Here is a 20,701-nt window from a genome sequence, read left to right on the forward strand (position 1 = left end):
TATACAAAAGTCTATAATAAAAGACAGTACACACCAAAGTGGAAAAAAACCCAAAAGGACTAACCATAAGGAAAGAAAAGAGGAAACAAATTTAGACCAGGTTTATTTCAAAGATCCACTATCTACAAATATTTGCTCCCTAAACTGTTGTGCCCTAATGGAGTTCCCTCTAATTCCTTACAAATATCACTTTATCTAAACTTCTCTTATACATTATCATAAAATGGCACATTGATATGTATAAGCAGTTCAGTCAGGCTCTCTCATGAAGACGTCTAAGACGACAGTACCATCCACAGTTATTCTACTAGCATTGAAGCCATTCCCATTGCATTGAAACTGTCAGGGTAGAAAACAATTTTCTCTACCCTCTTTTGTTATTGTTTGGGAACCTACAAATTAAATTGACAAAAGACAGATTATCAACAGAAAAGACAGATTTTTATTTATGTGCATACATAGGAGTTCACAGGAAAACATGACTCAAGGAGATGGTTAGAACTGGGGACTTATAACACATCTTGACAGGGGAAGGGGAGGGGAATAAGAGTACTTATGGGAAAACAAATGTCTTTTAGAAAAGATAAATGGGCCCTTAGAAAAATAGATGGCAGATACAATAGTTTTGTGACAACGTCTGTTTAGGTGATTTCTTGTCCTGGTGCTAACTTCTCCCTTCTGGTGATAGGAGTCCGTCCTCCCTGGTTGCAAAACTCCTGAGGAGGGGATTTATGACAGTTGAATTCTTTTGGGAGGCTCAGCTTTTAAACAGATAAGTAGAGTTTAGAAGTTTTAAAAAAAAAACTTTATAGTGTACATTATGGATCCCTTCAAAACTCAAATGGAGGACTTCCCTGGTGGCACAGTGGTTGAGTCCGCCTGCTGATGCAGGGGACACGGGTTCGATCCCTGGTCTGAGAAGATCCCGCATGCCGCGGAGCAACTAAGCCCATTCACCACAACTACTGAGCCTGCACTCTAGAGCCCACGAGCCACAACTACTGAAGCCTGCGTGCCTAGAGCCCACGCTTTGCAACAAGAGAAGCCACTGCAATGAGAAGCCCAGGAACCGCAACGAAGCCCACTAGCCACAACTAGAGAAAGCCTGCTTGCAGCAACAAAGACACGACACAGCCAAAAAAAACAAAACAACACAGAAAACAGAAAACCTCAAATGGACAATGATATATATACAGTGTAGAAGGCAGTAGAACAACCCAAATGTGGGAAGATAGTGACTGAGGTTAGGGAAGTCATCTGAGCAAATTATTGTCAGGTTTTTCTGAAGCACAGCTGCAGGCAAGGAAACATCATTGTGGGTATCTGGGAAAAAAAAACGTCCTGCAAGCAGAGGTCATTTCTTAGTGAATTTATGACGTGGGCTAATTTTTAGCTTGATAGACCACTTCTCTTTGAACAGAGATTTGGCTTCCTTAAGAACGAGGCAGAATTATGCAACTAAAGGCTGCAGATTCAAATCAAAGACAAATTAATATGTATGTAGTAAAAAAAAGAAAACTCTGCCCATTAATTCAAATTGATCTCTTAAGTCAAAGTCAGAAAACCATGATAAGAATTACAATAAATGACATAATTCTAAAATTATTAAGGACGGAAGTACATATATTCAGGGTGACACTCAAAATACTTACAGCATAGGCATTATCCAGATTAAAGAGTGCTGGCTGTAAACCATTGATATGGCCATGATAGCATGTACCCACTAAAATGCCATCATTACATTGTCAGATAGATTTCCTTGTTTACCTATCACTTTGCAGACACTAACCTAATGTAATTTGAATATTCAGAAATGGTGTTGCTAAATTCCAATTTTAGTTTTTAAAATTAATATTAAATTTTATGTATTTTTCGTGTATACTGTACAATTAATTATAAGTTAATGTTAAGAAAACAAATACTACTTGGTTGCATAAACTCACCTTACAAATGTATAGGCTAAAAAAATTGTTTTATTCACATACTTTTTCCCCTAGAAACAGAATTTAGAAAAAAACCCCACAATTATTTAGCACATCATGTTGCATTTTAAATGAAATACAAAAATGTGGCTAAGATTCGCATTATTCATAGTGAATAATAATACTTAGATCATTTTTAGTTTGGAAAATCTTTGTAATCCTATTAACTTTTGCAATAAATATGGAGCAATGCCATTTGGCCTGTTAACAAAGTAGTCACAAAAATCACTGGGGAAAAGTGTAACATATGCACTAAATACCTTTGAAGCTATTTAGAGAACATGAAATAGAAATTATGAGCTAGCAGCCAATGTGAGAAAACACTAGGTTTTTTTCTGCGTGCAGTCATGATTTGTAAACAACAATTACTAACTAGAGAAAATGAGAGCAAAACACAGGGCTCAGCCAGGTGTTATTTTATATAAGTTATTTATTCTGCTATTTGATCAGTGATAAGAACAAAATCACCCATATCCTCAGGAATACATGAATGTTTCAAGGCAGCTGTGGGAGCACCTGGCTACTTGTCCTATGCAAAGACTACCTCTATCAAGGAAGAATCAAGATTTATTCCTCTTGGCTTGAACCAGAAACCATCCCAATAAATCTGTTGCATTGCATTATTTCTTTAATGAGAGAACAAAAGCAGTTTTACGTCCTATTTCTGGTGAATTGGCGGGAATACACTTGCATCCTCTTGAATCTGTGTGACAGGATCCTTCAACATTCCCTCGAGTGGCCAACAGCATGAGTGCTTTCTCCCTTTGTATATTTTCTATAAATGCACACACACACATACTATTGGTAAGGAAGAAATTTTCTTCTCCCTCCTAGGTTCTTCTGGCTGATCTAAGAATTAAATTGACCTGAGACAAATTGACAAGAGAAAATCAAACAAAAGTTTAATAACATGTATATATGAGAGAAACCCAGGAAAACTGAGTAACTCACCAAAAAATTGTTGAAACCTTTGCTTTAAATACCACTGTCAGCTAAATACAAAAGAGTATGCTGGGGTAGTGATTTGGGACTTCGAAAGGGAGAAAGGCAATTCACATGGAAATGGAAAAGCATATGTTTGCTGGGCCATGCAGAGACAATGGGACACAAAGTGAATTCTGACAGGGCTGACAAGGTTGTCCTACCACATCTAGCCCATATTCTTTACAGACATCTCTGGTGATATCTCTTATTCAGGGAATAGGCCTTTTACCTAAATTCTTTAGATAGTTAAGGGAGACATAAAAAGGAAGGCTTCCTGAGTCTTCTGTTTCTTAAAAATAATCAGGCTATTTCACTAAGTATGATACCGTCTAGGTCTATCCATGTTGCTGCAAATAACAGAATTTCATTCATTTTTATGGCTAAGTAATAATTGTGTGTGTGTGTGTGTGTGTGTGCGCGCGTGTGTGTATCACATGTTCTTTATCCATTCATCTGTTGATGGACACTTGGGTTACTTTCATATCTTGGGGTTACTTCCTTTATTGTAAATAATGCTACTATAAACATTGAGGCACATGTATCTTTTCGACTTAGTGTTTTAGATTTTTTTGGTTATATACCCAGGAGTGGAATTGCTGGATCATATGGTAGTTCTATTTTCAGTTTTTTGAGGAACCTCCACACTGTTTTCCACAGGGGCTGCACCAATTTACCTTCCCCCCAACAGAGTATAGGAGTTCCCTTTTTTCCAGATCCTCGCCAACATTTGTTATTTGTGTTCTTTTTAATGTTAGCCATTCTGACAGGTGTGAGGTGATATCTCATTGTGGTTTTGATTTGCATTTCTCTAATAATTAGCGATGTTGAGCATATTTTCATGTGCCTCTTACCTATCCGTATGTCTTCTTTGGAAAAATGTCTATTCTGGTCTACTGCCCATTCTTTAATCAGATTGTTTGTTTTTCTGATATTGAGCTGTATGAGCTGTTTATATATTTTAGATATTAACCCTTTATCAATGGTATCATTTGCAAATATTTTCTCCCATTTAGTAGGTTGTCTTTTCATTTTGTCAATGATTTCCTTTGCTTTGTAAAAGATTTTAAGTTAAATTATGTTCTGTTTAGTTTTGCTTTTATTTCTTTTGCCTTAAGACACAGATCCAAAAAAACCATTGCTACGATTTATGTAAAAGAGTGTTCTGCCTATGTTCTTTTCTGGGATTTTTATGGTTTCAGGTCTTACATTTAGGGCCTCAGTCTATTATGAGTTTATTTTTGTATATGGTGTGAGGAAATGTTCTCATCTCATTCTTTTACTTGTAGCTGTCCAGCTTTCCCAGCACCACTCTTTTTTCTTCATTGTATATTCTTGCCTCCTTTGTCATAGATTAATTGACCATAGACACATGGGTTTATTTCTGAGCTCTCTAGTGAGATAAATCAGACAAAGACAAATACTCTTTGTTATCACTTATATGTAGAATCTAAAAAAATTAAAAACACAAATGAATGAATGCATATAACTGTTGACTGAAAAAAAAAAAAGTACATCCTAAAAGTTGAGAGCTATGTTTTATTTGGCAGATACCCTTAAGACTTCAAGCCCAGGAGACAGCATCTCAAATAGCGCTGAGAGACTGCTCGGAAGAGGAAGGGGAGAAACCAGGATATGTAGGAGTTTTTGCAACTAAATCAGGTAGTCAGAACATCAAAAGACTACTGTTAATAAGAAGAAAACCAGATTTCTCAAGTTAAGGAATTGCTTTTCTATGTATGGGAAGATGTAAGAGTCTGAGCCCACTGAAATTATTCCTTTGATATGCACCTCAGCTATCTGGAGCTAGTATTCTGAGCTTCCTCAGCCTCTCTGTCAGGGTGGCTGCACGTGGCTGACAGCTAGAAGGGCTTGGCAGTGGGCAGCCCATTTGTCTCCATCCTGAGTTCCCTCAGGGCTCGCCTTCCAGGCAACTGTAATGTAATGGCTTGATGGCTGCAACATAGTTTGTTTACTGATATGGCAGGCAATATTTTAGTCCTGATAACAAAACAGAAACTGACTCACAGATATAGAGAACAAACTAATGGTTACCAGTGGGGAGAAAGAGTGGGATGAACGACAACATAAGCATATGGGGTTAAGAGATAAAAAGTACTGTGTATAAAATAAATAGGCAGAAGGATATATTGTACAGCAGAGGGAAATACAGACATTATTTTGTAATAACATTAAATAGAGTATAATCTGTAAAAATATCGAAACTAATATATTAGTGTATCCAGGTCTTCTGCCCATTCTTTAATCAGGTTGCTTGTTTTTAAATCAACTATACTTCAGTTAAAAAATTAATAACCAACCTAAATTAATGCTCATGCCAAAGAGACACATTAGGTGGTGGCAAATTTTGCTTCCCTACAACAAATATGTACGTATATAAAATTGTGAAGATAACTTTCACTTCCAAAAAGTAAGAGAAAAAAACCCAAAGCACAGCTTTTTAAACATTGTACAGCTAGATTACATAAAAAACATATAGAATCTTAGCGTTACAACCTATAAAATTATGGAATCCAGCAGACTTTTACTGATCAAGAGATGTTAAATTGTGGCGAGGGAAAGTGAGAGTTCAGCTTAGGGGGTGGAACAGGTATCAGGATGATGAAAATGGGTTTGGAATTAGTGAAAGGACAGTTGATATTGGAAGCACTCAAAATCGATAATCAAATAACTCAGAATATTTTGGGTTTTGCTTTTATTTCTCAGTCCAAATACATTTTCAATTGAGACAGTTCAATAATGGAAAACATTGAAAAGAAACTAACCCAAGATGGATTTTAATATTATACAATCAAATTATGGTATAATGTCCATTTTCATCATCACCATATGTTCAAACTCTTATCACTTTGCAATAATCTTTCCTTATTTTCTGGTAATATTATTATTATATGTTATTATTTTCTTACATTAATTCTACTCTCATAAAATGATGATTATATACATGGAATATGTAAATTAATTAGATAGTGTTCACATGGTACCTTAAAGGATTTATGGAACAGAACCTCAGAGGGCAGGACAATTGTCTGAAGCCTTGAAACAAGATTTAAACAAGTTCTGAATAAAAGAGATACTCACATGCAAGGTACCTAATGTGTTTGTGTGGCACTGTACTAGGTCCTATGGGAGCTTCAGATCTTGAAATGTGACACAGTTCCTAAAGTACAGTCGGTAAATGCTGGACTCAGTCTGGAGTCTGCTCCTTATCTCTTATGTAATTGTGAGTAAGTTATTTCCAGTCTGATCCTATTTCCTCAACTTTAAAATGAGAATAGTGTACTTACAGAGTTACAGTGTATTTCAGGTGATTTAATATATGTGAAAGAGCATAAGAAGTTGAAAAGTGAACTACAGTATATTATTATTTATTCTGTAAAGAGGAATAGAATAGCAAGAGCTTAAGATAAAGGCAGTCAATGCTAGATGTCATGTGGAATAGACAATAAATGTTTTAGGAGTTCAGACATCAAAATCAATTCCATTTGAAGTGATCAAAGAAGTCTTAAGCTAGTCTGTGTTTCTATCTTAAGGGAAAAAAGGTAATTGCTGTATTTTACCTTATAATATGAATAGAAGTCCTTATATGTGAATCTGTCTTCTAAAATTCCCAAGGTTATCCATGGGCTGTTTCACAGCCCTAAAATGTGAGTGAAATTTTCTGGTCTGTTTATGCACCTTAGGGGTCCAACAGCATAGAAAAAGGTCTTTATTTTTCCTTCTTGAGACATCTCATAAACAAATCCATAACAGTTATGAGACTAATTTTCATAAAACTTCTTCATTTAAAAAACTTTTGAAGCCAGTCATCTTTCAGCTAGCTTTCTCTGCAATTTTGTATCCTCCTTTAAATTCAAGGATGACGGAAATACAGGGTAACTAAAATTTGATGACACCTCCATAAGTCACATGTATCACTTCATAGTCATAGCTTATAAACATATTAATATTTAGATTCAACTCTTTGAAATTTATTAAAATTTTTAATTATATTTTTGAAAACAATCTTTAGAATAATGAGCTAAGGCTAAAATTAGTTAGGCTCTTTGAAATAAAATCATATTCCTTTTAAATCAGTTTTAAAAATTATGAATAATGTAATAATTTGTTAATATAATTTAAAAATCAGTAACTATCAGACAATTATTAGATTTATGTCTGTTTTGCTCTTTTAACGTCTAGTTTTCCTAGGCCAGCATGGTAATTGTAAACAGCTATTAGTAGTTTAATGCTATTATAGTTTTTATATATACATATATATGTGTATATATATACACACACACATATATATATATATATATATATATATATATTTGTTTTGTTTTTTTAGAGAACCCACAGTTCAGTTTTTTTCAGAGCAAAGAAAAGAGAAACTTTTGATCACACTAGAAACTCAGCCAGAAGTTTGGAATCTGTACTGAAACAACAGGTTCAATGAGGACAATATCCTGCAAATACAGTTGATTTGCTGTTGCATCTATCTACTGTTTGTCTAATATTAACAACTGTAAACAGAGTAGTGCAAATAGTATTTGGAAAAAACCTTTCACTGTTACAGTGTCAGGCACAACATTCCACTTCTTTTCTTACCATTGGTTTTCTTTGCCTACCTGGGCTTCCTCTCCTTCAGTAAGGTCAATTTTGATATTGAAAGTCTTGAGAATCTCCTCATGAGTTTTCCCCCTTGATCATATTGGCAACAGTCTTGCATGTGATATCAAGCAAACCTTTGATGTTTAGATAGTTTGCAGCCAGAGTAATTTCAAAAAGTGTTCCTTGGAAAACTTTCAGGAATCCTTCTTCCCAGTCAGGGATATTATCCCTTTCTTTTTCTTTGTTCTCATCATCCTCAGGAGAAGGGTCATCCTCGTGGTGGGTGCACCACTGAATGACCTTTTTGTGTGTGTGTGTGGGGTACGCGGGCCTCTCACTGTTGTGGCCTCTCCCGTTGCAGAGCACAGGCTCCGGCCGCGCAGGCTCAGCGGCCATGGCTCACGGGCCCAGCCGCTCTGCGGCATGTGGGATCTGCCCGGACCAGGGCATGAACCCGTGTCCCCTGCATCGGCAGGCGGACTCTCAACCACTGCGCCACCAGGGAAGCCCTGAATGACCTTTTTTAATGCTACTGAATTAAGATTTGGAGAGGAACTGGTCATCATCTCCTTCATGATCCATTCCAAATCTTCCAAAATGGTCTTGATAGATACACAATTTAGTTATAAAATAGATACACAATTTAGTTATACAGTTTGGGGGCATTTGCTATTTTTAAAATGTTTTGAATCATGGCATGCATGCCATTTTGCATATTGTTTTGTCACTTTAAATATTATACTTATTTCCCCATGCCTGTATGTCTACATCATTTTTTGAACAGCTTGATTGAAATCTACTGTATGGATTTCTTTTAAGAGTCTGAATTTTTTTTAAGTACAGCAATAAAATTTGTATGTAAAACTTTATTCATTACATTATTTTAGAATTTATATTTTTGCAGGCTTTATCACTTAGCTGCTTCCTTTGCACAATATGTGTTAAAATGATTTTAGTCGTTTACTTATAGATGACTTTCCTGGTCATTTTAATATAATTTTTTCTCTTTTTTGATAATATTTAAGTTGGTTCATTTTTTCCTATACCTGAAACATGATTCAGAATTTTTGATGAAGCAACTGAGGCCCAGAAGTTACAAACCATTTTCAAATATAACTAAGATATTATATTTTAAATCTATTTATATAATTTTTATATATAATTTATATAATTTTACAGTTCAAATAATAGTACTTTTACCTAGAAGAATTACTAAAAACCAGTATTTTTTATTTTAATATAATATTATGAATAGGGAGATTGTGTGAAGTTAAGATGAAAAGGGACAAATTATTGATTTTTCTCTAGGGCCATGCCAACTTTCTGAGATTTTGGTGGATAGTATATGTTAAATTCCTAGAATATACTGGCACAACATATATCACCGTTTTACTGAAACTTGACAGGTAATAATAAGGTCAACAGAATCTCAGACTGGTCTAATCTGAGGACATTTTTCCCCCTTACATGTCAAAGAAACTGCATTTTATAGCATGGATCCAGGAAAGATCCATTCCTTCCCTTTTCCAGCTTCTGCATTCCTTGGTTCACAGCCTTCTCTTATGCAGATGTCTCCTCCTACCTCCCTTTTATGAGTATACTTGTGATTATATTGGGCCTACCTGGATAATCCAGGATAATCTCATCTCAAAACCCTTAATTTAATCAAAACTGCAAAGTCCCTTTACCAGAGAAGAACATTCACATGTTCTGGGGATTACAATGTGGAAATATTTGGAGGCCATAATTCATCCTATCACAGGTGTCATATGGTTGAACATATCACAGTGTTATACTCAGGTCTAGAAAAGAGACAGAAACTAGAAAGAAAGCACCAATTCTGCTGTATGTAAGTATCACATGTATATCTCAAACACATAATCAGGTTTTAACCACACAGGGAAAGTAGATAACAGTATATATTACCATTAAACTCTGATTACAGGAAAAAACACATCATGAGCAGATATCATTAGAATATATTATGCTATTTAAAGCACAGTATATTTAATAAACATTTCCAAAACAAGATATAGATCAGAAATATTTGGAAGCATGTTATCAGGTTTCAAAAAATGTCAATTCACATGATAAATATCACATTTACAACATTTCACAAGTAAAATTACTGTACTGAGTATAGTGTGTTTCTCTTCTGTGCATACACAGAAGAAACACTATTACATGTTCTTGCTCTGCAGTTATACCCATTGGTTCATTAGCAAAGAAAAGGGGAAAATCATATCATCTTAAAAGTCTGCTCTGAGTTGTACTTTCTGGTCTATATTATTTATTTATTATATAATTGTTCTTAATTCACATTTCATCATGTTGATTATAATTCCTTTAAATCACACATACACATCTTTCTAGAAAGAAGCACAGGGAAGAAAAGAAAGGCGAGGATAAAGCAAAGAGACACAGGAAAGCACTAAGGAATGACATGAAGAAAGGATAAAGGAAGGAAGAGGGATAGGAAGAAGAGAGAGAAGAAAAAAAGAAGAAAGGTTGATAGATAAGCAAAGTGGAAGAGTTAATTCTATTTATACTAAAGGTCAGCACTAGGACTAGGTGGAAGTTATTGGAAGAAAACAATGACTCCATATGAGAACTTTTTATCAGTTAAAGATTTTCGAAAGAGAATGGGCAAGCAACCTCCCCAAGTAGGGGAAGGAAGATACAGGGCCTTCAGCCATGTGAGGAGGATACAGCAGGTGCCAGAGAGACAGACATTCAAGATGGCGGAGGAGTAAGACATAGATATCACCTTCCTCCCCACAAATACGTCAGAAATACATCTACATGTGGAACAACTCCTACAGAACACCTACTGAACATTGCCAGAAGACCTTAGACTTCCCAAGATTTTCTTTTTTTCCTTTTTCTCTTTTTGTGAGTGTGTATGTTATGTTTCTTTGTGTGATTTTGTCTGTATAGCTTTGTTTTTGCCATTTGTCCCAGGGATCTGTCTGGCCGTTTCTTTTTCTTGTCTTTTTTTGTAGTATAGTTTTTAGCGTTTGTTATCATTGGTGGATTTGTTTTTTGCTTTGGCTGCTCTCTTCTTTGTTTTTCTTTCCTTTTCTTATTACTTTTTAATTTTTAATAACTTTTATTTTAATAACTTTATTTTATTTTATTTATTTCTTTTTTTCTCCTTTTCTTTTGAGCCATGTGGCTAACAGGGTCTTCATGCTCCAGCTGGGTGTCACGCCTGTGACTCTAAGGTGGTAGAGCCAAGTTCAGGACATTGGTCCACCAGAGACCTCCCAGCTCCACGTAATATCAAATGGCAAAAGCTCTCCCAGAGATCTCGATCTCAATGCTAAGACCCAGCTCCACTCAAATGATCAGCAAGCTACAGTGCAGGACACCCTATGCCAAACAACTAGCAAGACAGGTGCACAACCCCACCCATGAGCAGAGAGGCAACACCATTGGACATGGTCCTGCCCAACAGAAAGACAAGATCCAGCCTCATCCACCAGAACACAGGCACCAGTCCCCTCCACCAGGAAACCTATACAACCCACAGAACCAACCTTAGCCAGTGGGGGTAGACACCAAAAACAATGGAAACTGTGAACCTGTGAAAAGGAGACACCAAACACAGTAAGTGAAGCAAAATGAGAAGACAGAGAAACACAGAGCAGGTGAAGGAGCAAGGTAAAAACCCACCAGACCAAACAAATGAAGAGGAAATAGGCAGACTACCTGAAAAAGAATTCAGAGAAATGATAGTAAAGATGATCCCAAATCTTGGAAATAGAATGGAGAAAATACGAGAAACGTTTAACAAGGACCTAGAAGACCTAAAGAGCAAACAAACAATGATTAACAACACAATAAATGAAATTTAAATTTCTCTAGAAGGAATCATTAGCAGAATAACTGAGCCAGAAGAAAGTATAAGTGACCTGGAAGATAAAATAGTGGAAATAACTACCACAGAGCAGAATAAATAAAAAAGAAGGAAAAGGCTTGAGGACAGTCTCAGAGACATCTGGGGCGATATTAAACGCACCAATGTTCAAATTATAGGGGTCCCAGAAGAAGAAGAGAAAAAGAAAGGGACTGAGAAAATATTTGAAGAGATTATAGTTGAAAACTTCTCTAATATGGGAAAGGAAATAGTTATTCAAGTCCAGGAAGCACAGAGGAGCCACATACAGGATAAATCCAAAGAGAAACACGCCAAGACACATATTAATCAAACTATCAAAAATTAAATACAAAGAAAATATATTAAAAGCAGCAAGGGAAAAACAACAAATAACACAAAAAGGAATCCCCATAAGGTTATCAGCTGATTTTTAAGTGGACACTCTGCAGGCCAGAAGGGAGTGGCAGGATATACTTAAAGTGATGAAAGGGAAAAACCTACAACCAAGATTACTCTACCCAGCAAGGATCTCATTAAGGTTTGATGGAGAATTTAAACCTTTAAAGACAAGCAAAGGTAAGAGAATTCAGCACCAACAAACCAGCTTTACAACAAATGCTAAAGGAACTTCTCTAGGCAGGAAACACAAGAGGAGCAAAAGACCTACAGTAACAAACCCAGAATAATTAAGAGAATGGTAATAGGAACATACATATCAATAACTACCTTAAATGTAAATGGATTTAATGCTCCAAACAAAAGACATAGACTGACTGAATACATACAAAAAAACAAGGCCCATATATATGCTGTCTACAAGAGACCCACTTCAGACCTAGGGACACATACAGACTGAAAGTGAGGGGATGGAAAAAGATATTCCATGCAAATGGAAATCAAAAGAAAGCTGGAGTAGCAATTCTTATATCAGACAACATAGACTTTAAAATAAAGACTATTACAAGAGACAAAGAAGGACACTACATAATGATACAGGGATCGAGAAGATATAACAATTGTAAATATTTATGCACCCAACATAGGAGCACCTCAATACATAAGACAAACACTAACAGCCATAAAAGGGGAAATCGACAGTAACACAATCATAGTAGGGGATTTCAACACCCCACTTTCACCAATGGACAGATCATCCAAAATGAAAATAAATAACGGAACACAAGATTTAAATGATACATTAAACAAGATGGACTTAATATTTATAGTACATTCCATCCAAAAACAACAGAATACACTTTCTTCTCAAGTGCTCATGGAACATTCTCCACGATAGATCATATCTTGGGTCACAAATCAAGCCTTGGTAAATTTAAGAAAATTGAAATTGTTTCAAGTATCTTTTCTGACCACTATGAGACTAGATATCAATTACAGGAAAAAAACTGTAAAAAATACAACCACGTGGAGTTAAACAATACACTACTAAATAACCAAGAGATCACTGAAGAAATCAAAGAGGAAATTAAAAAACACCTAGAAACAAATGACAATAGAAACACGATGACCCAAAACCTATGGGATACAGCAAAAGCAGTTCTAAGAGGGAAGTTTACACCAATAGAATCCTACATCAAGAAACAGTGAAGAACTCAAATAAAAAACCTAACCTTACACCTAAAGCAATTAGAAAAAGAAGAACAAAAATCCCCAAAGTTAGCAGAAGGAAAGATATCATAAGTATCATATCAGAAATAAATGAAAAGGAAATGAAGGAAACAATAGCAAAGATCAATAAAACTAAAAGCTCGTTCTCTGAGAAGATAAACAAATTCATAAACCATTAGCCAGACTCATCAAGAAAAAAAGGGAGAAGATTCAGATCAACAGAATTAGAAATGAAAAAGGAGAAGTGACAACTGACACTGCAGAAATACAAAGGATCATGAGAGATTACTACAAGCAACTATATGCCAATAAAATGGACAACCTGGAAGAAATGGACAAATTCTTAGAAATGCACAAGCTTCCGAGACTGAACCAGGAAGAAATAGAAAATATAAACAGAACAATAACAAGCACTGAAATTGAGACTGTGATTAAAAATCTTCCAGCGAACAAAATCCCAGGACCAGATGGATTCACAGGCGAATTCTATCAAACATTTAGAGAAGAGCTAACTCCTATCCTTCTCAAAGTCTTCCAAAATATAACAGAGGGAGGAACACTCCCAAACTCGTTCTACGAGGCCACCATCACTCTTGATACCAAAACCAGGCAAAGATGTCACAAAGAAAGAAAACGACAGGCCAATATCACTGATGAATATAGATGCAAAAATCCTCAGCAAAATACTAGCAAACAGAATCCAACAGCACACTAAAAGGACCATACACCATGATCAAGTGGGGTTTATTCCAGGAATGCAAGGATTCTTCAATATATGCAAATCAATCAATGTGACATACCATATTAACAAATTGAAGGAGAAAAACCATACGATCATTTCAATAGATGCAGAAAAAGCTTTCAACAAAATTCAGCACCGATTTATGGTAAAAACCCTGCAGAAAGTAGGCATAGAGGGAACTTACCTCAACATGATGAAGGCCATACATGACAAATCCACAGCCAACATCATTCTCAATGGTGAAATACTGAAACCACTTCCTCTAAGATCAGGAACAAGACAAGGCTGTCCACTCTCACCACTATTATTCAACATAGTTTTGGAAGTTTTAGCCACAACAATCACAGAAGAAAAAGTAATAAAAGAAATCCAAATCAGAAAAGAAGAAGTAAAGCTGTCACTGTTTGCAGATGACGTGATACTATACATAGAGAATCCTAAATATGCTACCGGAAAACTACTAGAGCTAATCAATGAATTTGGTAAAGTAGCAGGATACAAAATTAATGCACAGAAATCTCTGGCATTCCTATACAGTAATGGTGAAAAATCTGATAGAGAAATTAAGGAAACACTTCCATTTACCACTGCAACAAAAAGAATAAAATAACTAGGAATAAACCTACCTAAGGAGGCAAAAGACCTGTATGCAGAAAACTATAAGACACTGATGAAAGAAATTAAAGATGATAAAACAGATGGAGAGATATACCATGTTCTTGGATTGGAAGTGTCAACACTGTGAACATGACTATATTACCCAAAGCAATCTACAGATTCAATGCAATCACTATCTAACTACCCCTGGCATTTTTCACAGAACTAGAACAAAAAATTTCACAATTAGTATGAAAACACAAAAGACCCCAAATAGCCAAAGCAATCTTGAGAAAGAAAAATGGAGTTGGAGGAATCAGGCTCCCTGATTTCAGACTATACTACAGAGCTACAGTAATCAAGACAGTATGGTACTGGCACAAAAACAGAAATGTAGATCATTTGAACAGGATAGAAAGTCCAGAGATAAACCCACACACACATGGTCACCTTATTTTTGATAAAGGACGCAAGAATATACAATGGAGAAAGGACAGCCTCTTCAATAAGTGGTGCTGGGAAAACTGGACAGCTACATGTAAAAGAATGAAATTAGAACACTCCCTAACACGATACACAAAAATAAACTCAAAATGGATTAAAGACCTAAATGTAAGGCCAGACACTATCAAACTCTTAGAGGAAAACATAGGCAGAACACTCTATGACATAAATCACAGCAAGATCCTTTTTGACCCACCTCCTAGAGAAATAGAAATAAAAACAAAAGTAAACAAATGGGACCTAATGAAACTTAATTGCTTTTGCACAGCAAAGGATACCATAAACAAGATGAAAAGACAACCCTCAGAATGGGAGAAAATATTTGCAAATGAAGCAACTGACAAAGGATTAATCTCCAAAATTTACAACCAACTCATGCAGCTCAATATCAAAGAAACAAGCAACCCAATCCAAAAATGGGCAGAAGACCTAAATAGACATTTCTCCAAAGAAGATATACAGATTGCCAACAAACACATGAAAGGATGCTCAACATCACTGATCATTAGAGTAATGCAAATCAAAACTACAGTGAGGTATCACCTCACACCAGCCACAATGGCCTTTATTAAAAATCTACAAACAATAAATGCTGGAGAGGGTGTGGAGAAAAGGGAACCCACCTGTGCTGTTGGTGGGAATGTAAATTGATACAGCCACTATGGAGAACAGTATGGAGTTTCCTTAAAAAACTAAAAATAGAACTGCCATATGACCGAGCAATCATATTGCTGGGCATATACCCTGAGAAAACCATAATTCAAAAAGAGTCATGTACCACAATGTTCATTGCAGCTCTGTTTACAATAGCCAGGACATGGAAGCAGCCTCAGTGTCCATCAACAAATGAATGGATAAAGAAGATGTGGCACACATACACAGTGGAATATTACTCAGCAATAGAAAGAAACGAAATTGAGTTATTTGTAGAGCAGTGGATGGACCTAGAGTCTGGCATACAGAGTGAAGTAAGCCAGAAAGAGAAATACTATATGCTAACACATATATATGGAATCTAAAAAATAAAAATAAAAAGTAGTTCTGAAGAACCTAGGGGCAGGATAGGAATAAAGACGAAAGACGCAGGCGTAGAGAATGGACTTGAGGACACAGGGAGGGGGAAGGGTAAGTTGGGACGAAGTGAGAGAGTGGCATGGACATATATACACTACCAAATGTAAAATAGATAGCTGTTGGAAGCAGCCGCATAGAACAGGGAGATCAGCTTTGTGCTCTGTGACCATCTAGAGGGGTGGGTTAGGGAGGGTGGAAGGGAGTTTCAAGAGGGAGGATATATGGAGATATATGTATATGTATAGCTGATTCACTTTGTTATAAAGTAGAAACTAACACACCATTGTAAAGCAATTATACTCCAATAAAGATGTTAACAAAAAAATAGAATGGATAGCTTTGTGAAGAAGTATACACTTTAGTGCAACTGCTGAATTAAGAAGTGGATACCCAGCTATCAGCGGTGCATTGAAGGGTTTTCTGCATTGCTGAAAAGAAATGTATTAAATAGCTTGTAAGGTCTGTTCTAATATTACGATCCTGTTACTTAACATTCACTATTAAGATTTTCATTGTCACAAACACATGTGCATAAGAGTGTGCACTCGCTCGCTCTCTCTCTCCCCTTCCCCCAATTTCTCTGTTTCTCATCTAAACACACACACATTCATGCACACAGGCTATCCCGATTTATAAACCTTCATATGCCCACTTTGCTTAGTAGATGACTGAGAATTAGCAACATTTGATAGATCTTTAGGAAAACACATCATCTCATGACCCATGGCATAAGTCTTGATTACGTGCTCAAAATAAGACATATTTGTGATAATTCACAGTGTGATTTTGAACTGTAGTTTTAGTGTTTGATATTTTAAATTTTCAAGAAATAACCTTGACATTTTTTGAGTTAATGTCAAAATTGGCCTTCACATCTTGTCATTAAACAATTGCTCACTTCTCTGAACCTCAGTGTCCTCATCTTTAAAGTGGAGACAGTCTCCTTCCCATAGATTTATGAGAATGAAATAAGATAACATACATGGTATAAAGTAAACGTTTAATAAAAATTGATTAACTCTTAATTAGGAGCAAAATAATTAACTAACTAGAACAATTCACTGTTTCTTCAGATATCTCCACGTAAGCATAAGAAAACAAAGCTTTTCTGAGTGTGAATAAGATCTCTTTTGCTAACTAAGTCCACTTCGTACTTTTATTTTCAATTTTTGTTACACAGTTTTTGGTAGACTATTTGAGATTCAGAAAATGTAATCAAAAAGGTTTGTGTTAAAAGCATTTTCAAGAATATGGTAATCTGTTCAACAATCATTTATGCTGAAGGTCAAAGCTAAGATTTTTGAAAGTTTAAGAAAGGATGTATATCAGAAATACAGTTCTGCTGAAGGCTATACTGAACACATAATTCTTACTCAGGAAACATTGCTTGAGTCTTCAGGTCTTTCAGTTAGCCTCTGATCTGACAAACTCCAGAAGATATTATTTCCCTGACTATTTCTCTCCTTCTCTGACTTTTTAGAATCAGAAGTAAAGATCAATTAGTTGCCCTTTTGTGTCCTAAAATCAGTTTTTCTCATGTGGAGGAATAAACATATTTTCTGCTTTATATCAGTTGGCACTACAGTGTTTTCACAATATGCCAAATTCAGATGCTATGTAAACTTGAATTATTAAGACAAATTCATTAAATATATTCAAAACAAATGCTTTAGGTTTCATGCATTGAAACCTTATTTTAAAATGAAATTCTGTATAGTGTTGTTCTTCTCTGAAAATATAAAATGCAGCATTTGGGTTTTATTGACCTATTAATTGTTTCCCACATCCTCTGCTTTCAAACTCATTAAGTGTTTAAAATGCATGCTTAGTGTATATTGATACAGCTTTTTTCAAAAGCAATATGGTAATAATAGTATGACACAAAATCCAAATTATATAAAGCAATTTTCTCTATAAAATAATTTAACAAAATCAAAATTTATGCATAAAATTTGTGCATAAAACGTCAGAACTCTAACAGGACAATATTGGAAACTTCAACATCCAACATTAGAGGAGTGACTTGATAAAGTATCAGCATAATTGAATATTTTAGCCATTGAAGTAAAAATTATAGAAACTATATTAAAGTATGGAATAGGGATAAGAATATATGGTTTAAAATAGAATTATCTAGAATTAAGTATATTTAACAACTATGTAAAACGTGGATGTTTACATATGAAAGGAATGTGCAAAAGTGAAGAAATTGTAGGATTTTCATAGATCTTAGACCCTGAAGTCCATGTGTAAGTGAAGAATCTATGTAGTTAGGGAATAGATTCTGTATTTCTCTTTTATAAAAGTATAGAAGAGGATTCATATAATTTAGGTGATGTGTCTGTACAATTAATTTACCATTGGAGAAATGGAAATAGAAAAGATAGTACCTAGATTTTAACCAGTACATTCTAAAATGCTACTGGCCTAATTGAATTTCTTATAAGTTTTGCAAGGATTATATCATTTGACCTTGAGTGCTAAATAATTATGAGACAAAAAGTAATACACTGGTAATATTGCTTTGTGATATTGTACATTAAACTGAAAAATAAGCTATAAGATTGTATACATGAAAAGGACATTTTCAAAAGTTGTAAGAAACTGATATACTTTAATCAACTTCTAATTTGTTTTATTCACTTTAAAGTTATAATTTTTCCATAAAGCACCATTTAATACATTATTATACTATAATTCAAGAACATTAATGCATTTTTCAACAGGGATAAATTTATTAATGGTAATTTATTAGCAGTGAATATGACTCAATTTAAATAGTGAATTATCAGGACACTTTCTTATTTATCATATTACCCATTTCTATTTTAGCTTATGGCACAAACTTCTGTTTCTTATAAATTTCTATAATTATCACTCATTTTAAGAATATATCTTAACCCAGCAATAGTGCTGTCACTGAACAGCTGGAAAGAGTTTTAAATATGCTTTCTAAAGTACTTAATTCCTTAGGAGAACCAAACTTGTCATTCTCACAAATTTAAGAAAATACTGAATAGTTTATCCTTAAGATACAAAGGCAACATTGGGAAGTAAATTACCACATTTAATACTTTAGTCTTTCTTATAAATTTAAAGAATTTTCATCTTGATCATAGAGAATCAATTTTTTCAAATCCTATTTTCAACTGCAATTGGTACATTTGACTGGATTTCTGAAAATGAACTGGAAAGATATCATGAGTTCATAATGAAACTTCTAATTCGAGTTTACTGGTATAGGGTTTTTACTTACCTTCATTGGGCTGGCATCTGTATCTCCTTTCTTCCCATAGGAAAAAAATCCTAGTTCTCAATAACACCAACAAAATTACTCATTTGATTTATCCCTCAATACACACACACACACACACACACACACACACACACACACATTCAGAATTACAATACCAGTAGTACCACTAACAATATCATTACTAAAAACACTTCAATAATTTTTGCAGTTTTTTTAGTACTTAAAATATGTTCTATTGGTATGTAAGTTAAGTTATTGTGTTTTAATGTCATTTTAAGTAGTTCCTCTTGAAGGCTATACTTTCAACTCAATACACAGGTTTCTTTCTACTGATTTTTTGAGATTGCTCTTTTAAACGTTAATTTGTTTTTTAATTATTTAAAATATTTACAGGGTTCCAAAGTAACTCTTCAGGGGAAGATATATTCAGAGATGTTTTGCTTCTCACCCTGTAGTGTCCATCCTTTTGCCTCCCACCCTCTAAGGGTAACCATTATTATTCGTTTTTATTCTAGGTTTATCCTTACATTGTTTTTTATACATTTTTCTCCATCTCACTTTCTTCACTTAAAAATATATCCTGAAATAACTCCATTCTAGTATTTATATATGGTCTCAATTCCTTTTTACAATTTCATAATTCTCCGGTGGATGTAGTATAGTTTTTTCAATCAGTCCCTTATTGATGGGCATTTAAATTGTTTCCAGTCTTTACAAATAAATCTCAGTGAGTAGTCTTATAAATATGTCACTTTGTATTTCTGCAGTGTTTCTTTAAGATAGAGTCCCAAAAACCAAAGCATAAATGAATATATAATTTGCCTTAAATTTCCCTTTATAAGGATTGTGCCATTTTGCCTTTACACCAACAATGTATTAAAGTGCTTTTCCCCGTAGCCTAGCCCAGAGCCTGGTGTCAAATTTTTGGATTTTTTACCAATCTAATAGATGAGAAATGGTATCTCAGTATATTTAATTTGTATTTTTAAGAGTGAGTTTTAACTTCTATGTAAAAAACTCCTTTTATAAGTAATTAGAATATTTAAAAATGAGAAGTATTTTGTTAGATAAAAGAACCTGCAGTATATACATTCTAGGTAAATTTTGAAGTTTAACACAAGATTACTTTAGGTTAGGATTAGATTGTTAAAACAATGTTATATAGAAAAAGAAGATAGACATGATTGTGAAAATGAACTTCAGAAATTAAATATTTCGGTTTTATTCAAATGTCATAGAAACCATGCAAAAGAAATAATCCTCACATTGATAAGCAAAAATTTACTGTAGTTAAGAAGTTTGTGATATAAACTTCTATAAAGTACTTTATAAAGTACCAAGTCTTGAAGGAAAGTCTATAGATGATCTTGTAATTGCAGAAAATTTTCTATAGCAGACTTAGATTTGATTAAATATAGAAGTCAAGTCTATTGTACTTCAAGTTG

General features: G+C 34.6%; 1 protein-coding gene across 4 annotated transcripts in view; it reads left to right on the plus strand.

Moving 5' to 3' along the window:
• EPHA6 (EPH receptor A6) overlaps positions 1–20,701 on the plus strand; it is a gene marked incomplete at its 5' end in the record, with an annotated part of 855,070 nt that overhangs the window by 482,273 nt on the left and 352,096 nt on the right. The gene's annotated exons all lie outside the window — the stretch shown is intronic.

The sequence above is a fragment of the Leucopleurus acutus genome, assembly GCF_964270905.1.
Source record: "Leucopleurus acutus genome assembly, chromosome: 5".
Taxonomy (NCBI): domain Eukaryota; kingdom Metazoa; phylum Chordata; class Mammalia; order Artiodactyla; family Delphinidae; genus Leucopleurus; species Leucopleurus acutus.